At 38.2% G+C, this 8,326-nt stretch overlaps 1 pseudogene; it reads right to left on the bottom strand.

Annotated features, from left to right (window-relative positions):
• Positions 1–771: 771 nt before the first annotated feature.
• The window catches only part of LOC122439658, a 64,041-nt pseudogene continuing 56,486 nt past the window's right edge, over positions 772–8,326 (bottom strand).

Below are 8,326 nucleotides of genomic sequence, written 5' to 3'. Positions count from 1 at the left end.
GGCCTGCTTCAAGTGTGGCCAAGAAGGACACTGGGCCAAGATGTGCCCCAATCCGCTGCCTCCTTCCAAGCCGTGCCCGTTGTGCAAACAGCGAAGACACCGGGCTAGTGACTGTCCCCAGGCCTCCCGGGCCCTGACCTCTAGGGCCTGGGGACCAGAGTGCCCCAGGGAGACCTCCTGCCCTCCTCCAGCCTTCGAGCTGCTGGGCTTCGATGATGGCTGACGCTGCCCAGACTCGGGAACCCTGATAACCCAAGCCAAGCCCAGGGTAATGCTCCAGGTAACGGGTAAGTCTGGTTAATGCGGGGGCTACCTATTCGGTCCTTCCCTCTTTCGGGGACACTTTACGTCCTTCCCAGGTTTCGGTTATGGGCATTGACGGCCAACCCTCATGTCCGCTCCAAACCCAACCACCACCCTGTCAATTAGATTCCTGCCTATTTACTCACTCCTTTCTGGTCATCCCCTCCTGCCCTACTCCTCTCTTAAAAATATATATATATACTCTCACAGATCTCCCAGCAGGTGGCTACGACCCTGGACATCGACTGGCATCTCCACATCCCCTATCGGCCCCAATCGTCAGGCCTAGAACAAAGGCGCAGACAGCTCCAAGAAAGCCCCCTCCGGACCAGACTCAATGGGTCCAAGAAATAGCGCAGGCTGTGACCAGACGGGCCATGCTCCTAACAGCTTACACTTGACTCAATCAAGAAGACATAGACCCACCTCACAATCCTGCATAAGCTGACCTTTCGTCCCGGTTGGCCCCTACCCCTCGCCGCCCCCGTTCAGCAGGAAATAGCCAGAGAGAACCGGCGCCCCTTGTCCTATAACAAAAAGGCCGGGATGAAAGGTCGGGGCATGCCCGGAAAAGTGCTGCAAGGCAAATTCCGGAGGCTGGCTAAACTTCCGGAGACCGACCCCCTGCAGCCTGGTCCAATCATGTACCAACACAGAGCCCTTAGACACCGACTGCCGCTGTAGCCCGCGTTTTCTTCCTTATATGAAAAGACCTGGCTTGGACGCCAGCCCTGGCTATAAAACCCCTCCCCACCCCCTCATACCTCGCAGACTCCCTTTGTCTCCTCACTCACCCGCCCCCGGGAGTTCTGCCCGAGAGCGACCGCTCAATAAAGGCCTTCATCAACGGTCCTTAGAGGCGGCTTTTTATTTCCTCCCGTGGCGTTTTTCTAACATCGACATAAACAGAGGTTTTAAATGTGCGTATGTTGTTTGACTTAGTCAGTTTACCTTCTACTAATTGCCATGAAAAGAACATGCCCTGAGGAACTGCTTGTCCCCAGAATGAAGAAGATAAATCAAGTACCTAGAGTCTAGTGTCACCCAGCAAAGACCAAATGAGCCTGGTTGAGATCAAACTGCAGCCAAACTAAAGATCTATTAAGCCAGGAAAGTGAATAAATATCATTGCAAGCCACTGGCTTCGGGATTGTTTGTTACACAATACTGCCACAGCAGGAGCTGAAATAGAGTTTGCAAGGCTTGTCTGTGCTTGAATTCTAACTACACTGATTTTGAATTGAGTGATATTAGTTAAGTTGCTGACATTGTACATTAGGGTTCTCTTTTAAGGGAGGAAAGTATAAAGAAACTTAAGAGGATTGCTGTGAGAATGACATGAGTTGAAGCATGTATGTTTCAAATAATACCTGAATATAAATGCTCATTCAGTTCAGTTCAGTTCAGTCACTCAGTCGTGTCCTACTCTTTGTGACCCCATGAATTCAGCATGTCAGGTCTCCCTGTCCATCACCAACTCCCAAAGTTTACTCAAACTCATGCTCATTGAGTTGGTGATGCCATCCAGCCATCTCATCCTCTGTTGTCCCCTTCTCCTCCTGTCCCCAATCCCTCCCAGCATCAGGGTCTTTCCAACGAGTCAACTCTTCGCATGAGGTGGCCAAAGTATTGGAGTTTCAGCTTCAGCATCAGTCCTTCCAATGAACACCCAGGACTGATCTCCTTTAGGATGGACTGGTTGGACCTCCTTGCAGCCCATCACATGTAAACAAATCACAATTCTTAATAAAGTTTAAAATTTCATATAATTTCACCTAGAATGGTGACCCTTATAGAAAAAGAACACATATATTAACCTTTAGTGTCTAAACATGAATACAAATGCTGGGACTTCCCTGGCAGTCCAGTGATTAAGACTTTGCCTTCCATTGTAGGGGATGTGGGTATGATTCCCAGCTGGGGAACTGAGATTCCACAAGCCTCAGGACCAAAAACAACAGCAAAACAAACAAAACAGGAAGCAATATTGTAACAAATTCAATAAAGATTTTAAAAACTGTCCACATAAAAAAATACCAACATCTTTCAGATTATGAATATGTGTATGTCAGTGTGTGTGTATGTCTGTGTGTGTATCTCTAAACCTCAGATATAACTGCTAAGTAATTGAATTACCTGTAATGGCTCAAGGTTTTACTATTTTATGACATTATAATATTCCAGACCACATAAAGTTGAAAGGCCATAATTATTTGGGTAGAGTAAATTTTTGGAAAATTCTGAATGGAAAATATCCAAATCTATATTATTTTCCTATTACTGCTATAATAAATTACTACAAACTTGGTGTCTTAAATTATACAAATTTATTATTCTATTTTATTAGTATTATTTTATAGTCAAAAGATCAGAAGTCCAAAATGGGTCTGACTGGACTAAAGTCAAGGTGCCCTCGGGGTTGCATTCCTTCCAGGAGCTCTCCACCAGTTACTTGTTATATAATTTTTTTTGTGTGTGATATTGGCTTTTTAAATTTTATTTTTAAAAAATATTTATTGGAGTATATTCATTTACAGTGCTGGGTTAGTTTCAGGTGTACAGTGAAGTGAATCAGTTATATATACACATATATCAACTCTTTTTAGATTCTTTGTCCATGTAGATCATCGTATCTTTGAGAGGTGGTCTGCATTCCCAAGCCACTGCTCACAGCTGCATCTCTATTGCTCTGATTCCCTCGCCCACTTTAAAGTCTCCTGTGATGACACTGAATGCACCACGATAATGCAGAACACCTTCTATTTTAAGGTCAGTTGATTAGCAAACTTAATTCCATCTGTACCTATTCACTTCTGCTATGTGATCTAATATTCACAGGTTCTGGAAGTTAGATGTAGATATCTTTGAGGTGGGGGAACATTATTCTGCCTAAAACATATACTGTTTAATTTCTAAGTATGAATGTTTTCACTTCTACCTATTATAGTGCAAAATAAACTCATGGCCAAAATAAATGTTCATCTTGGAACAAGGTAATATTTCTCTATACTGCTCTGTATTTAAATCATCACATATGCTAGTTTCCATTTGGGTGTCTGAGCATATTTGTCTGAAAGAGAATGTTCCAGGATGCAAATCTGCACATTTTACTTCTACTAATAGCATCTTTCAGAAAATAACATTATATATTTATGTATTTTATATACAAATGTATTTTTTCCCCATTTAGAAAACAAAATCTGTGTTTTTAAATTGGCTGCCTTGGGATTAAAAATCAGTGCACATCTATTCTTTAACATAACTGTTCTGCTATACAAGCTTCTTTTCAATGTATTATTTTTTACCTTCTTATTCTACTACTAGCCATGTTACAGGGCTATAATTAAAAAAAAAAAAAACCTTTTTTTTTTTTTTTTATTAGCCAGTTTAATTTATTTAAGAATCTTACAAAAAAAGAAAAAAAAGAGAAACAAACAAAAATCAGAAAACACAACAACAAAAAACTAAATACAGAATTTTGTTATGCTTCATGCATTTAGTGAGGTTTATACCCTTGCAAGTAAAAAAACCCCTTTTTTATAAACTAAGTAAAATTCCATCAGGTAATTTCTGTTCAGTTATGGCATTTAGAATAACCTATATTAGCTTCAGTTGAAATGTGAAATATATCAGAAACTTATATTTTTTATTCTTTTATTTTCTTATTATTAGATGTTTGTGTTTTCACATTGCTCTTGCTTTTCTCCTTGAACTCTAGGTAAAACTTATTTACAGAGCAAGAAGTGAAATACTTTATCATTTGTTTTTAAAACAGTTAAATATGAAGTAAGATACAATTATTTTTACATAGATGCTATTTACAGTTTATCAGTTTACAAAAAGGGGTTTCCCTGATGACTCAGTGATAAAGAATCTGCCTGCCAATGCAGGAAACACAAGTTCTATCCCTGGGTCAGGACAATCCCCTGGAAAAAGAAATGGCAACCCACTCCAATATTCTTGCCTGGGAAGTCCTTGGGATTGGCCAACTACAATCCATGGGGTCTCAAAAGAGTCAGATACAATTTAGGAAGAAAACAACAACAATATGCAAAGAATCAAGGGGGAAAAATCAAGACATAATTTTCTTTTGATCTTTTACTCTTCTTTTTAGGACTATTTTAAGGAGAAAATAAAGTTGCTGAAACTTGGAGGGATCAATTACTCTGACAATCACTATTAGGCTTTGAGTGCTGGGCATCACTTAACAGGGAAATTTTGTTGTTCAAAATCCTCCTTTCTTATCCTGATTTAGATATTATGCAATATGTCACAAGACTATTAGTTTTAATATGACAGTTACAGTGTCATTTACTGCTGATATGCTGAGTGCATAGTTGACTAAAAATTGTTCATTGGCGTGACCATTGCAAACAATGCTGGGATAAATTCTTTTTTATTTTTTTTTATTTTTTTTTATTAGTTGGAGGCTAATTACTTCACAACATTTCAGTGGGTTTTGTCATACACTGATATGAATCAGCCATAGAGTTACACGTATTCCCCATCCCGATCCCCCCTCCCACCTCCCTCTCCACCCGATTCCTCTGGGTCTTCCAGGTGCACCAGGCCCAAGCACTTGTCTCATGCATCCCACCTGGGCTGGTGACCTGTTTCACCATAGATAATATACATGCTGTTCTTTCAAAACATCCCACCCTCACCTTCTCCCACAGAGTTCAAAAGTCTGTTCTGTACTTCTGTGTCTCTTTTTCTGTTTTGCATATAGGGTTATCGTTACCATCTTTCTAAATTCCATATATATGTGTTAGTATGCTGTAATGTTCTTTATCTTTCTGGCTCACTTCACTCTGTATAATGGGCTCCAGTTTCATCCATCTCATTAGAACTGATTCAAATGAATTCTTTTTAATGGCTGAGTAATATTCCATGGTGTATATGTACCACAGCTTCCTTATCCATTCGTCTGCTGATGGTCATCTAGGTTGCTTCCATGTCCTGGCTATTATAAACAGTGCTGGATGAACATTGGGGTGCATGTGTCTCTTTCAGATCTGGTTTCCTCGGTGTGTATGCCCAGAAGTGGGATTGCTGGGTCATATGTTGTTGTTAGAGGGACTTTGCTAAAGAAAATTTACAGTGTCAGCCATGTCACCTCTGAGATAAAAGACAAAGATAGGTATCTGTGGATTCCAAAAGCCACAAAACATGAGCTCTAACAGCCTGGACCACTGCAAGTTGCAAAAAAAATACATGATATAAAAGAACGCTAAAATGACTAAAGGTAGAACAGAGTACTTCTGAAGTGAACAGGTTTTAGTGCCTAGGCTGGCAAAATTGGGACTATTATTGCAGATTTCTCTCCTTAAGGTCACTCCACTTACTTCTTTTTAGAGGGAAAGAATAAATTTTAAGGAAGATGGCTAACAGACAAAATTCAACTATAAAATCATTGGTCTTCAGGTTTTGAAATGACAGACCCATTTTTAAAAATATCATAGTTCCTCAAATTGTTCTTAAAAATAAAATGCTATAATCATTTAAGCAACTTTGAATTTATCATTACCTTGTTTATTCATTTGTTTCTCTATGATTTTAAGATCCTCTAAGGGAGAGCTTTTTTCCTTTGTTCTCAGCTACTTCAGATCTAGCCTGCTATTTTCACTGTTCTAAACTCTATAGGGCTTACATTTACGGCTTTAATTTTCAGTGTCATGTTCTTTTCAAATGCCAATAAAAACTAGCTTTAAAAACGCAAAAGCAGGAAATGGTTGGCTATGTTACTTTAATTGGTCTATCTGAAACAGAAATAAAGGAGTTAGCGATAATTGCTCATTTTTGGACCATGAAAATAATAAGAAAGAGAAATAGTTCTAAAGGCAAGTTGTTCATGCTATCTCCCAATAAAATTGAAAAGATATTTTAATTCTAAATGTATCTAAGGGAAATTTAAACTTTGAAAAAAATGGCTAACAACCAATCGTATTTATTTTAATGAGAAGAGTTTAGAAGAACAGAATGCAAATATAGTATATACGAAAATTAATAGTCACAACACAAACTATGTTGCTTTTACTCTCTTGGAAAACCTGGAGTTAATTATGGCCAAAATAACTCTCCAAACACATTATCTTGAGAATCAGAAAATACAATTCTTGCCATTGAATTTTTTTTTTAGTTGAAAATGTTTTGTTAATAGCTATCATTTGAAAATAATAATGATAATAACAGTAAGTGAACGGCCCCAGAGCACAGACATACATATTTCTGAAAACTTTAAATGTGCACAATCATGACAGTATCACATATACAGTTGGAGGAAGGATGTATTTTAACAAAAGGTAATGAAGTGCCTTGCCAAGAAACTATCCTTCAAATAATACCTTCCATGCCTGCCACCTTGTATTTTTTTAAAATATGTAAAGGCTAAAGTTTAAGGTTTTGCATGATTTATATAATAACATTCAGACACTCTTTCCACCATTTACTTATTTCAAGGCCAGAACCACTCATTTTATCCTGGATTCACAATGCATGGGCTTGTGTAAAGCAAAGGTAAATCTAAAATCTAAATAAAATTCATTTCACTTGGTTCAAATATATGTCTCTTATTACTGAGTTAATTCTTTAATATTTAAAAAAAAAATAAAAAGAATGAAAGCAGACCAATTGACACATCTTAGATAAAGCCATATCTGAAGGATTTTTGTGTATTGTTTCCCTAAATATCCAGTTTCATTAGGGAAAGAAGTATGTTGATTCTCCTGACGCACTTTCTTGACTAAGGATATAATTTATATGTCAAAATTTCCTACTTGGATTGGCAGGTGGATTCGTTACCACAGCACCACCTGGGAGGGAATATATGTATACCTATGGCTCATTCACATTGATACTTGGCAGAAAACAACAAAATTCTGTAAAGCAATTATCCTTCAATTAAAAAATAAATTTTAAAAATTCCTACTTGCTAGTTTCCTCAAGATGCAGTTGTTTACAATGGCCTCAATTCTTCTGACCCAAAACACCTTTCCAAAATCACAGTTTTTCCCTCCCAATATTATACAAATAGTATGTTACAAAAGCAGAAATCCCTCTCTGCAGGAAATTTGAAACTATATGACCAAATCACATACTGATGTGAAAATGGATTCAAAACTGTTTATTCTTCCTTCTGCACATACAGCTAGATTACATTCTTGCTAGCATTGGTCATACATTCTGATTAAGCAACAGAATATGAGTGGGAGTATTGTGTACTATTTCTAAGATTAACCCATGAAACTTTCTGTACACTATCTTCCATTTTCCCTTTTTTTTAGATGTGACCCAATGTGCATGAAAGCCTAAAGGTTGAAAAACACAGAGCTTCAAGATAAAAGAAACCCTGATTTGCAAATTATTACTAGGAAGAAAGACACAAGCTAGTCAGGGACACAGTTTTGGAGTTTATTTGACTGATAAACTTCACTAGTGTTTTTGAGCCTTTGTACATTTATTAGTGCAGTTAACATTACACAGGGCTTCCCGGGTGGCTCAGTGGTTAAAGAATCCACCTACCAATGCAGGAGATGTGAGTTCAATCCCTTGGTTGGGAAGATCCCCTGGAGAAAGAAATGGCAACCCACTACAGTATTCTTGCCTGGGAAATCTCACAGACAGAGGATCCTGACAGGCTACAGTCCAAGGGGTCACAAAAGAGTCAGACATGACTTAGTGACTAAACATCAAAACAGTAACATCACATGAAGTTAAAGCAAAAGCTTATACCAAAATTTAACTGGCAATGGCTTGCTGACTTTACAGGCACCTAAAGTGTGTGTCATTGGCTTCATGCTTGGATGACAGATGGTAAGAAAAGAGATATTGCAAGTTGTAAAGCTGAAGATCTTTGTTCTATAATGGCAGAATGTTCAGTAAAAGTATTGGCCATAAAAATGTTGACAATTTTCAAAACAGACTGTGTGTCTGCTGAGCCTGAGTTGAAGGAAATGGAGTTAAAATGAACTGTGTACTGGCTATGATCGAAAGCTTTAGCAAAGTATTATATGATATGAGATAA

The sequence above is a fragment of the Cervus canadensis genome, chromosome 1 (genome assembly GCF_019320065.1).
Source record: "Cervus canadensis isolate Bull #8, Minnesota chromosome 1, ASM1932006v1, whole genome shotgun sequence".
NCBI classification, from domain to species: domain Eukaryota; kingdom Metazoa; phylum Chordata; class Mammalia; order Artiodactyla; family Cervidae; genus Cervus; species Cervus canadensis.
This window is presented reverse-complemented; position numbering and strand designations above follow the sequence as displayed.